The sequence below is a fragment of the Orycteropus afer genome, unplaced genomic scaffold (assembly GCF_000298275.1).
Source record: "Orycteropus afer afer isolate SDZICR_OR568_19922 unplaced genomic scaffold, OryAfe1.0 scaffold00186, whole genome shotgun sequence".
Taxonomy (NCBI): Eukaryota; Metazoa; Chordata; class Mammalia; order Tubulidentata; family Orycteropodidae; genus Orycteropus; species Orycteropus afer.
In genome coordinates, this window is record NW_006921773.1 from 6,395,575 (window position 1) to 6,407,192 (window position 11,618).

Consider the following 11,618-nt stretch of genomic DNA (forward strand, 5'->3'; position numbering starts at 1 on the left):
AGCTTTTTTTCTACCTACCCTCTTACATTTCCTTCACAATTTCTCTTAAAAAATAAATAAATAAAAGTTTAGTAGATTGACCATATTTTTTGTGCATTGGTTTAGTGGAAAGATATACAATGTAAAAGTCAAAGATCATCCTAAACTCACTTGCTTGCTCTCCCTCCTCAATTTCTTCCCCCCACTTCACTTTCTACTCTCAATTAACATCTAAGCCCAGAAGCTATTGTCCTCAGTTAAAAAGGCCTGAGGTGTAGGAGTCAGGCTAGTTCCATGTAGACACTGTTGGCAACCTGACTGCTTCTGGCATCAGTGCCCTTCCTTCACTTTGGAAAGAAACAATCAGAGATGCAGTGTTAGTTATTGTAGCCAGGGTAACCCATGCTTACTCAACATACTTCAATAGCTTCTCTGTGGGGCTCAATCATGGCAGTAAATATTAGTTTTGAAGTTTAGGATTAAAGTCTCAGTAGAAAATATAGGACGACTTTACTCATGATACAAAGTTCCTTATAGATACTTGGACTTCTGGATGTGGATGTAGTTTCTCTGCCTTCTGACAAAATACCAAACTATATCATTTTTATTTTTTATAAGAACCATTTTCTACCCTTACTAAATGAATAACTTCAGAGAAAAGTAAAAATCATTCCCTAATGCAGCACTAGAAGATTAACAGACATGGCTAGAATGAGCAAGTATGAATGGCCCGAGAACTTCTCTTGGGAATTATTTTTCTACAGAGAGTTTCCTTTGTACATTAATGGGATTTTTTATTAGAAAGCATATAAAGTGATATAACAGAACTGCTACCTTTTTTTTTTTTTAACCTCAATATGATTGTTAATAATGATGTGGGCATTTTCCAGTTCAACCTGGCATACCTCCATCCAAAAGCTATTCTTCCTTTCCCTGAATTTGAAAAGGTGAACAGCTGATGCCCTCTCAACTTAAAAAGGAAAAAAAAAAATCATTATATAGTTGTCATTGCTATATGGTCAGAGTTTTCTAGAGAAAATGAATTTTGATTCTCACTTTCCCTTTGTATTTTCCATCACACATCATGCAGCAAACACAAAAGTTTAGATTTTTTTCTTGCTGAACAAATTTCTTTATCTATTGCACTTTTGCTCAGAAGATAAATAATTATCTTTTAAAAAGTGATTCTTTCCACTTTTAAACTTGTTCCCTTGCCATTTCTAAAATAAATAAATAAATGCCACAGAAAACTTTATGCCTGGCTTATAGCTAATTCAGAAAATAACTAATCTGATACTACAATTCTTGCCTATGAAAAAGAAATCAAGGGAAATGACTGGGTTTTTATGCATACTTAAATGCATTAACAGTAGTAATAAACACTGACAGAATCTAAATAAAATTGCATCTCAAGTGCATTCAAAATGAAAACTTCTCACTTTGAGTCTATTCTCAGCAACATGGAAAAGCAACTGAAAAATGAAATTGAGGCACAAGTTCAAGAAGCACAGAAGAATCTCAAAACATCACATTAAACATAAAGGACAAACAATTGCATTATTATTATTTTTTTTTTTTACTCTGAATTTCTACTAGGTTCTAGGAACAGAGAATAATCTAATGTATTTTTAAGATCATAGCAAGTGCATGGACACATTTTTTTAAGATGATTTAAAAGACAGGAATAATTAACTGTTGTGACTGAAAGTATTTTCATTATTCAAAGAGCACAGCATCATAATATAGTTATTGGTGGGTTTTTTTTTTTTTTTTTGCTTGAGGGAACGAGATTATCTTTGGCTGAAAAATGAGATACCTGTAATTAGCTGGAATAAATAATATATAATTTTCAATTCCTTTAGGATTAGTCAGTTTTACTCACTGAAATTTTTCAGGCATGAGAGATCAGAAATGTGGTGAGATTTGAAAATCAACAATCAGAATGACAAAGTCAGCATTCCACGCGATCATTCTGACTGCTCTGATTTCAAAGGCAGAGCCATAGGCTCTTGAACAAACCCCCCCAAAAAAATGTACTGATTGTTCACTATTTAACATCCATCCTTTTGAACACTCCTCTCTGACACTGTGACTTCTCTTGCCTCTTGATTTTTCTTCAAACATTGAGATCTATTTCTTCTTGATTTCTAGCAAATAATTTTTCCCCTTCATTTAATTCTTAAATTTTAGCATCTTCAGGAGACTAGCCTTTTTCTTTCTTTCTTTTTTTTAATAATGGACTGAAATTACATTACTTCTGTACTTCTCTATTTGGTTATTACTTTTATTCCTCCAGTAAAATATAACTTTCCCCAGAGGATGATCTGGTCTCTCTTTTCACTGTTGTATTCCATGTACCTAGGACAGTGTGTGGCATCTTCTCTAGGTTTCTCTCCAAGTGTTCAAGTACTGAAGACCTCCTCAGAATCTACACTTTCATTTAAATACTCTCTCTGAAACTGTAGTCCCATGCATCTGACATCCAATTAAATAGCTCTACAGGAATAATATATTTGTTTTGAGCTCATTATGTCCAAAAGGAAATTCATTGTATTCCACCACACCCACAACTTAACTTCATTGCCTCAAAATCTATTTTTTCCTATATCCTTTTTGATTTCAGCATCTCTTTTATTACTTAGACCAAAAATTGAAAGTTTTCCTAAACTCATTTCAGATATTTCCCCTAAAGCATGTTGATTGATAAATTATTATTTTGTCACCTAAATATTTACCAGGTCTCTCAATCTTCTTCATCCACACTGGCATCACAACAGGCTAAACCCTCACCTCAATTTCTGCTTCTTAAGTCAGCTTTCTGTCTTCATTCTTCCTTCATTACATCCATTCTCTACAAAGTTGTTAGAGTGATGTTTCTTATTCTCTACTTATTTTTTTCTTAACAAGCCAAATTAGTGGAATAGAATTCAAATTCCTCTCTACTTCACTCACCTGATTACTGTATATCTCCCACATACTTCACGCACAAGACAATCAAAGTACAGTATTTATATATTTCCCAGCATTTCTTGCTCTATCTTATGGGCCAGGAGTTTTTCTCTTATTGTTGTTGTTGTTTAAATCTAAAATGACACAGTGAACAAAAATGGCTTTTTCAAAATCTCCTCAGTTGGGGTGAGTGTACCCAAGACCATGTATAGGGTTAGCAGACAATGTTTCAAAGTGTATTTGTCTGTTCCCAGGTATATAGTAGAGCTGACAAGAGAAAAGATTGTAGTCACTTGTTGGCCACAGCCAGCTACTCAGAGGGAGTGAGTAGTTGGACCTGTGGGCTCATCAAGCTCAATTGACATAAGATACTACATAAAAACATTGTTCCACATCCTACTTTGGCAAGTAGCAACAGGCATCTTAAAAGCTTGCAAGCAGCCAACTAGATGCAATGATGGGTCTCTCCTCATCCAGAGCAAAGAAGAACAAAAGAAACCAAAGATTCATGGAAACAATTAGTCCAAGAAACTGGTATACCATGTGATTCTCAACTTATACAACTAAGAGACCAGAAGAACTAGATGGTGCCCAGCTACCACTGTCAACCACTCAGAGGGGGATCTGTGTAGGAGATCCTGGGCAGACTGGGAGAAAAATGTGGAACAAAACTCAAAACAACCATTTAAAAAAAAAGGGGGGGGGGAGACCAGAATTGCTGGTCTAATAGAGCCTGATGGAACCACTGAGACTATGGCCCCTAGGGGCCCTTCAGGTCTGAAATTGAACCCACTCTTGTGGCTTCCACCAAACAATTTACATTAGGTAGATACCCTCCTTGGAGAGATCAGTCATGGGAGAATAGAAGGGCTGTGTGTGTACAGGCAGACAGCTTGGGGTCAGGAGTACGTGGAGGGAAGGACACAGGGAATAGGTAGCTATGGGAGGAAGTGGGAGGAAAACTATTGCATTGTGGGAAAATGAAGTCAATGTCCTGAGACAAAGTGCATGTGAGCTGCTGTATGGAAAGTAAATTTCTTCTGTAAACTTTCACTCAAATCACAATAAATTTAAAAAATAATAATATCTTGAGTTATCTTTAAAATTATTCACTGAAACTTTTCTTAATGACTTTAATAAGATACAAAAAAAAGTGCTTAGAAATTGTGGTTACAAAGGAAATAAGCAATCCTCACTAATGAGTATGGATATAAAAATCCCCTCTACTATTCACTTGGATATTTCAGAGAAAGAGAGTTTCTTCAGCACCATCTGGATGTCTGTCATACTATGGCAGAATGCCATCTTTGACCTGACTGGTATCAAATATTTGGATACATGGCATAAAATCTTCAATAGCATTTTGATTGATATTCCTGGAAGTATTTCAAGAAACACGGGGAACCAGGTAGCTTTGTCCTTACCTGGAACAAATAAAATGCCTTAGGTCAAAACTAATGAAAGTACATTACGTATTTAACCAATACCAGGGTGGAAAACCATGCCATACCCAATTTTTTTTAGTTGAGAACATCACACAAACTAAGAAGAAGCACAAGGTGCCTGTTTTGGTTACTTAGTGCTGCTCTAATAGAAAATATACCATAAATGGGATAGCTTTAACAAACAGGAATTTATTCTCTTGCAGTTTGGGGGGCTAGAATTCTGAGTTCCAAGTGCCAGGCCCTAGAGCTGGGTGAAAGCCAGGCTCCTGCCTTACTGAAGCTAGAGGCATCCCTTCACTCAGGCAGCTGCTGGCTGACAAATCCAAGGTCAACAAGGGAAAAGGCACAGTCCCAATATTATCAAACCACATGGCAGGCCATTGATTAAAGTCCATTAAAAGTCCCAAGGTTGGGAGAGCATAGCAGGTTCCTGTATGAAGACTTGGCTACATGCAGAGTCCAAGTGTGTCAAAAAACTGGAGACCATCCTCAAAGTTGCTTCTTTTATTCCAGAAACAGCCCACATCCCTAAAGCAGCTACTCAGCTGCTCCAGTAGATTCCAACATAAAGTTAATTACCAATCTCACCATAGAGAATAACTACATCCAGCTGCCCACTCAAAACCAGGCCCAGCCAAATTGACACATAACCCTAACTATCACAGTATCCTACAAATTTTGGCTTGTTAGTAATGGCTACAAATAAAGTGACCATAAAGAAAAGGAAAGAGGAAAAATACAGAACTAAATTAAAATCCACCCTTAAAAAATAATAATAATAATTTTTAAAAAAAACCACTGCCATCAAGTCGATTCAAATTCATAGAACCCCCATTGGGTTTCTAAGGCTGCAAATCTTCATGGAGGTAGATTGCCTCATCTTTCTCCTACGGAGGAGCTGGTGATTTTGAATCTCTGACCTTCTGGTTAGCAGCCAAATGCTTCACCCACCACACCACCAGAGTTTCTTCCCTTACACAGTAGACAGCAGAAAATTAGCCAGTCATATAAAGAATAAAATTAATGGAAGAAAATAATAAAAATGTGAAAATAAAAAGAAAACAGTTTTAGAAGATAAAGTAGTAGAGGAAGCAAGAACAGCATTCAATATGTAAGAGCCCAAAAGTTTTCCATTAAAAACAATTTTGAGTGCCTAGGGATAAGTGACTTACTAGAAAAAAATGTAAAATCTATTTATAGGTGCCAAACTTTTTGAAATTCAGTGATAAATAATCTTACAATCATAAAATAAGAATATAACCAATAAAAGAACAAAAAATTAGATTATTCTCAAACTTTTGCCATAACATTAAGTGGCAGATAACTGTGGATAGATATCCATGGAGATGTGAGAGACAAAACTTCAGATAAAAAATATTTGAAGAAAAATGGCCAAAAATTTCATAAATTTGATGAAAGATCTGCACATTCGAGAAACTCAAAAAACTTCAAGCAGGATAAACTTAGAGATCCTCAGTGAAATACATTATAATCAAACAGTCAAAAGACAAAAGCAGAGGCAGAACTTAAACACTTAAAAGAGAAGTTACTTTTCATACAAAAAAACACTGCTATCAAGTTGACTCCAACTCATAGTTACCCTACAAGAAAGAGCAGAACTCTCCCATAGGGTTTCAAAGCTGTACCTCTTTATGGAAGCAGACTGCCTCATCTTTCTCCCACAGAGCAGCTGGTGTGTTCGAACTGCTGACCTTTTTGTTAGCAACTCAGTGATTTAACCACAATGTCACCAGAGCTTTTTGTCACACATTCACATTCCTCAATGAGATTGACAGCTGATTTCTCATCAGAAACCATGGAGGTGAGAAGTCAGTGAGATGAAATATTTAAAGTGTGGAAAGAAAGAAAGAAAAATAACCTGTCAACCAAGAATTCTATATCCAACAAAACTATCCTGTGAAAACAAAGGAGAAATCAGATATTCACCAAAAAAAAAAGCTAAATATGTGCATCACAACAGGAAATGCTAAAGAGAATCCTTCAGACTTAAAGGTTAACTTGAAGGCATGCAAAGAAATAAAGGTCTCTGGTAAAAGTAACTCCTACTCAAATCAAATCCACTGCCATCCAGTCAATATTACTCATAGCAATCTTATAGGACAGAGTAGAACTGCCTCATAGGATTTCCAAGGTTATACATCTTTACAGACATCTTTACAGATGCAATCTCCCACATCTTTCTCCATGGAGTAGTTGGTGGGTTATCCAAGTAGAGTGCAATAAATTCCTTTGATTTTGAATATTTATAAAACAACCAAAAAGGAATACTCTGCACTCCCTCCCATCTAGTCAATTAAGACTCAGCAACACCCATTGGGTTTCCAAGGCTGTAATTCTTTATAGAAACAGATTGCCTCATCTTCCTCCAGTGGAGCAGCTGGTGGGTTTGAACTGCTCATCTTCTGCTTAGCAGCTAAATGTCTTACCCGCTATGTCACCAGATCTTCTTAAGTAGCACAAAGGTAGAAGTAATGTATTCATTATCAGTAATCACTATAAATATAAATGGATTAAAGTCATCAATTAAAAGACAGAGATGGGGATAATGCACAAAAATATTATCCAGATATGATCCATCTGTTTGTAAGAAATGTACTTTAGATCCAAAAACATAAATAGATTGAAAGTGAAAGGATATGAAAATATATTCCATGCCAAAAGTAAACAAAAGAGAATTGGGGTGGCTATTCTATTAACAGGAGCTCTAGTGGCATAGTGCCAAAGGCATTTGACTGCTAACCAGAAGACTAGAAGTTCAAACCCACCAGCCACTCCTCAGAAGGAAGATTGGGCAGTCTACTTACATAGAGATACTGCCTCAGAAACCCAAGGAGGGGTCGCTATGAGTTGAAACCAACTCAAGAGCAGTGAGTTTGGTTTCTTTTGGTTTATACTATAAACAGAAAATTATGTTCTATGTCAAATTGTTACAAAAGTCCAAGGATATTATATATCATATTATATATTCATTAAGGATACTATATATCATATTATATATTCATTAAGAAGATACTAGAATTATCAATATATATAAACCAAACAACAGATCTTCAAAATAAATGAAGAATACTGACAGAATTGAAATAAGGGACAGTTCTATAATTATATAAGTCAATATCTCACTTTCAATAATGGAAGAAACATTTAAACAGAATATGAATAAGGAAATAGAGGACTTGACCAACACTGTATACCATCTAGACCTGAAAATATAGAGAGAACACTCTGCTAAACAACATCAAAATGTACATTCTCCTTAAGTACACACAGAATATTCTCCAAGATAGACCATATGATAGACCATAAAACAATTATTCAACATTATGCTGGAAAGCATAGCCAGAGAAATTAAGCAAGAAAGAGAAATAATTTATGAGTCTGGTCATTGACTTGAACTTGCCTGGGGTAAGAATAGTAGATTGAAAGAATTCATTAACTGTCAACTCAGCAGGAGACTATCTTGCATAAAACACCATGTGATAGCTGCTGGGGATGAGTTGGTGTTAAGAACTCTTGATGCATGCACATATGACCTGGCAGCCAAGGCAGGAAGACCAAGGTTCTAAACTTTCAGAGAAAGAGCATATGAGAAGGGAACTAAAGGATGAGTACTTAAGATCATTCTGGTGGCTGCAGTTTATAGTGTAGTGACTAGGTTGAATACAACAAACACAATTCAAGGTTTACTTTGAAAGAAACAGTATTTTTAAGATCCTGGCTTTATTATATTTGCTTAACTTACTACTCTATTTTTCTATAATATTATATGATCATCTTTTATATTAATAAGTCATACAGCCTTTTGTTTGCATTTGTTTGTCATACATTTTCCATATTAACACTGGAGCTTTGCAGCCTTACACAGACATAATGAACATAAATTGCAAATCCTGATTACATGCATTCATAACGTTCTGCAACTTTCAAAAATATTTTCCTAATGGTACAGAATTCTAGATACCTGTTAGATGTTGTTGTTGTTGTTAGGTAACATCGAGTCATCTCTGAATCATAGCGACCCTATGCACAGCAGAATGAAACACCACCCAGTCCTGTGCCAGCCTCATGGTCATTGCTATACCTGAGCCCATTGTTATAGACACTATGTCAATCTATCTCATTGAGGGCCTTCGCCTTCTTCATTGACTCTCCATTTTACCAAACATGATATCCTTCTCCAGGGAATGGTTCCTTCTGACAATGTAACTAAAATAGGCGAGATGAAGTCTGGCCATTCTCACTTCCAAGGAGCAATCTGGCTGCACTTCTTTCAGGACAGATTTGTTAGTCCTTTTAGCAGATCATGGTACTTTTAGCATTCTTCTAACATCACAACGCAAAAGTATCAGTTCTTCTTTGGTCTTCCTTATTCATTGTCCAGCTCTCACATCTTAAGGGGTGATTGAAAATACCATGGCTTGGGTTGGGTACACCCTAGACTTCAGGAATACATCTTTACTCTTCATTGAAAGAGGTCTTTTGCAGCAGATTTTCTCAATGCAGAATGTCATCTGATGTCTTGACTGCTGCTTCCATTGGCGTTGATTGTAGAAGCAAGCATATGAAGTCCTTGACAACTTCAAACTTTTCTCCATTTATTGTGAAGCTGTTTATTGTAACAGTTATGAGGATTTTTGTTTTCTTTATATTGAGGTGTTATCCATACTGCAGATTGTTGTCTTTAAACTTCATCAGTACTGCTTCAAGTCATCTTCACTTTCAGTAAGCAAAGTTGTGTCATCTGTGTATTGCAGGTTGTCAATAAGTCTTCCTCCAATCCTGATGCTGTGTTCTTCTTCATATAATCCAGCTTCTTGGATTATTTGTTCAGCATACAACTTGAATAAGTATGGAGAAAAGATACAACCTTGATGCACTCCCTTCTTGATTTTGAGCCATGCAGAATCCCCTTGTTCTGTTTGAGCTACAGCCTCCTGATCTATGTGTAGGTTCCTCACGAGTACAATCAAGTGTTCTGGAATCCCATTCTTCTCAATGTTATCTATAATTTGTTACGATACACACAATTGAATGCTTTTGCATAGTCAATAAAACCTAAGTAAACATTGTTCTGGTATTCTTTGCTTTCAATCAAGATCCATCTGACATCAGCAATGATATCCCTCATTCCACATCCTCTCCTGAATCCAGTTTGCATTTCAGGAAGCTCTGTCAATATACTGCTGTAACCATTTCAGTAAGATTTTACTTGTTTGTGATATTAATGATATTGTTTGATAATTTCCATCTTCTCTGAGATCACCTTTCTTTGAAATGGGTACAAAGATGGATCTTTTCCAGTCAGTTGGCCAGGTAGCTGTCTTCCAAATCTCTTGGCATAGCCAAACTGAGTGCCTCCAGCTGGGCATCTGTTTGTTGAAACATCTCAGTGGGTATTCCATCAATTCCTGAAGCATTGTTCTTCACCAATTCCTTCAGTGCAGCTTCAACTTCTTCTTTCAATACCATTGGTTCTTGATCATATGCGACCTCCTGAAATGAATGAACATTGACCAATTATTTTTGGTTGAGTGACTCTGTATTTCTTCCATCTTCTTTTGATGCTTCTTGCATTATTCAATGTTTTCCCCATAGAATCTTTCAGTATTGTGAATCTAAGCTTAATTTTTTTTCTTCAGTTCTTTCAGCTTGAGAAATGCCAAGCATGTTTTTCCCTTTTGGTTTTCTAACTCCAGGTCTTTACACATATTTAATTTTAGTAATTGGCTTTGTCTGCTCGAGCTGCTCTTTGAATCTTCTGTTAAGCTTTTTTATCTTGTTATTTCCTCCATTTGTTTTAGCTACTCTCCACTCAAGAGAAAGTTTCAGAGTCTCTTCTGACATCCATTTTGTTCTTTTCTTCCTTTCTTATCTTTTTAATGACTTCTTGCATTCTTTGTGGATGATGTTTTTGATGTCATCCCACAATTCCTCTTGTTCTCGGTCATTGGTCTTCAATGCATCAAATCTATTCTTTAGATGGTCTCTAAATGCAGGAGCAATTTTATCAAGGTCATATTTTGGCTCTTGTGGACTTGTTTTAATTGTCATCAACTTCAACTTGAATGTATATATGAGCAGTTGATGGTCTGTTCCACAATCAACTCCTGGCCTTGCTTTGGCTGAAGATATTGAGCTTTTCTATCACTTCTTGCCACAGATGTAGTCAGTCTCATTCCTGTGTATGCCATCTGATGAAATCTGTGTGCATAGTTGTCACTTACATTGGCAAAACAAGATATCTGAAATTAATAAATCAGAGAGGCCAGGGACCTCAGGAGCAGCAGGATAGCCAGGTAAAAGGGGCAGGAGGCAAGGCTAGGCCTCAAGCTCCCAAGAGCCAGGAAAGTGAGGGAGCAGGAGAGGCTGGGAACCTCAGCAGCAGGAGGATACCCAGGTAAAAGGGTCAGAAGGCAAGCCTAGGCCCCAAGCCCCATAGAGCCAGGAAAGGGAGGGAACAAGAGAAGCCAGGAACCTCAAGAGCAGCAGGATCTAGGTAAAGAGGAGGGAGGCAAGGCAAGGCTCCAGCCCCCTAGAGCCAGGAAAGGGAGGGAGTGGCCAGGAACCACAAAGTGGCAAATTCCAGGTAGAAATTAAGTAAGGGGAAGGTGCAGAGGTTTCCAACAGCTAAGGGAGAAAAATTTCTGTGTCAGTTTGTCATCCTGTGGAGAATGTATGTTGCCAAAAGGCTTGAGGATGTGCCACTGGTGTTTCAAACACCAGCAGAATTGCACATGGTGCACAGGTTTCACTGCAGAGTACAAACTAAGACAGACTAGGAAGAAAGAGGAGGCCATCCACTTATCAAAAATTGGCCAGGGTAACCATTATGAACAGCAGAGAAACACTGTCTGATATATTACTGGGCAACTTTATGAATAGCTTGGAAACATGGTCTGACACAGTGTAGGAAGATGAGCCCTGTGGGTCAGAAGGCACTCAAAATAGGACTTGAAAAGAGTTACCTCATCAGAGTAGACCAAATCATAATGATATGGGTAAAGTAAGTCTTTTAGGACCTCCATGTGCTGACATGGCACAACTCAAATTGAGGAGAAATAACTGCAAACATCCATTAATAATCAGAGCATGGAATGTATGAAGTATGTATCTGGAAAACTGGAAGTTGTCAAAAATGAAATGGAATGCATAAAGATTGATATTCTAGGCATAAGTGAGCTGAAATGGACAGGTTTGGGGAATTTTGCATCAGACAACCATATG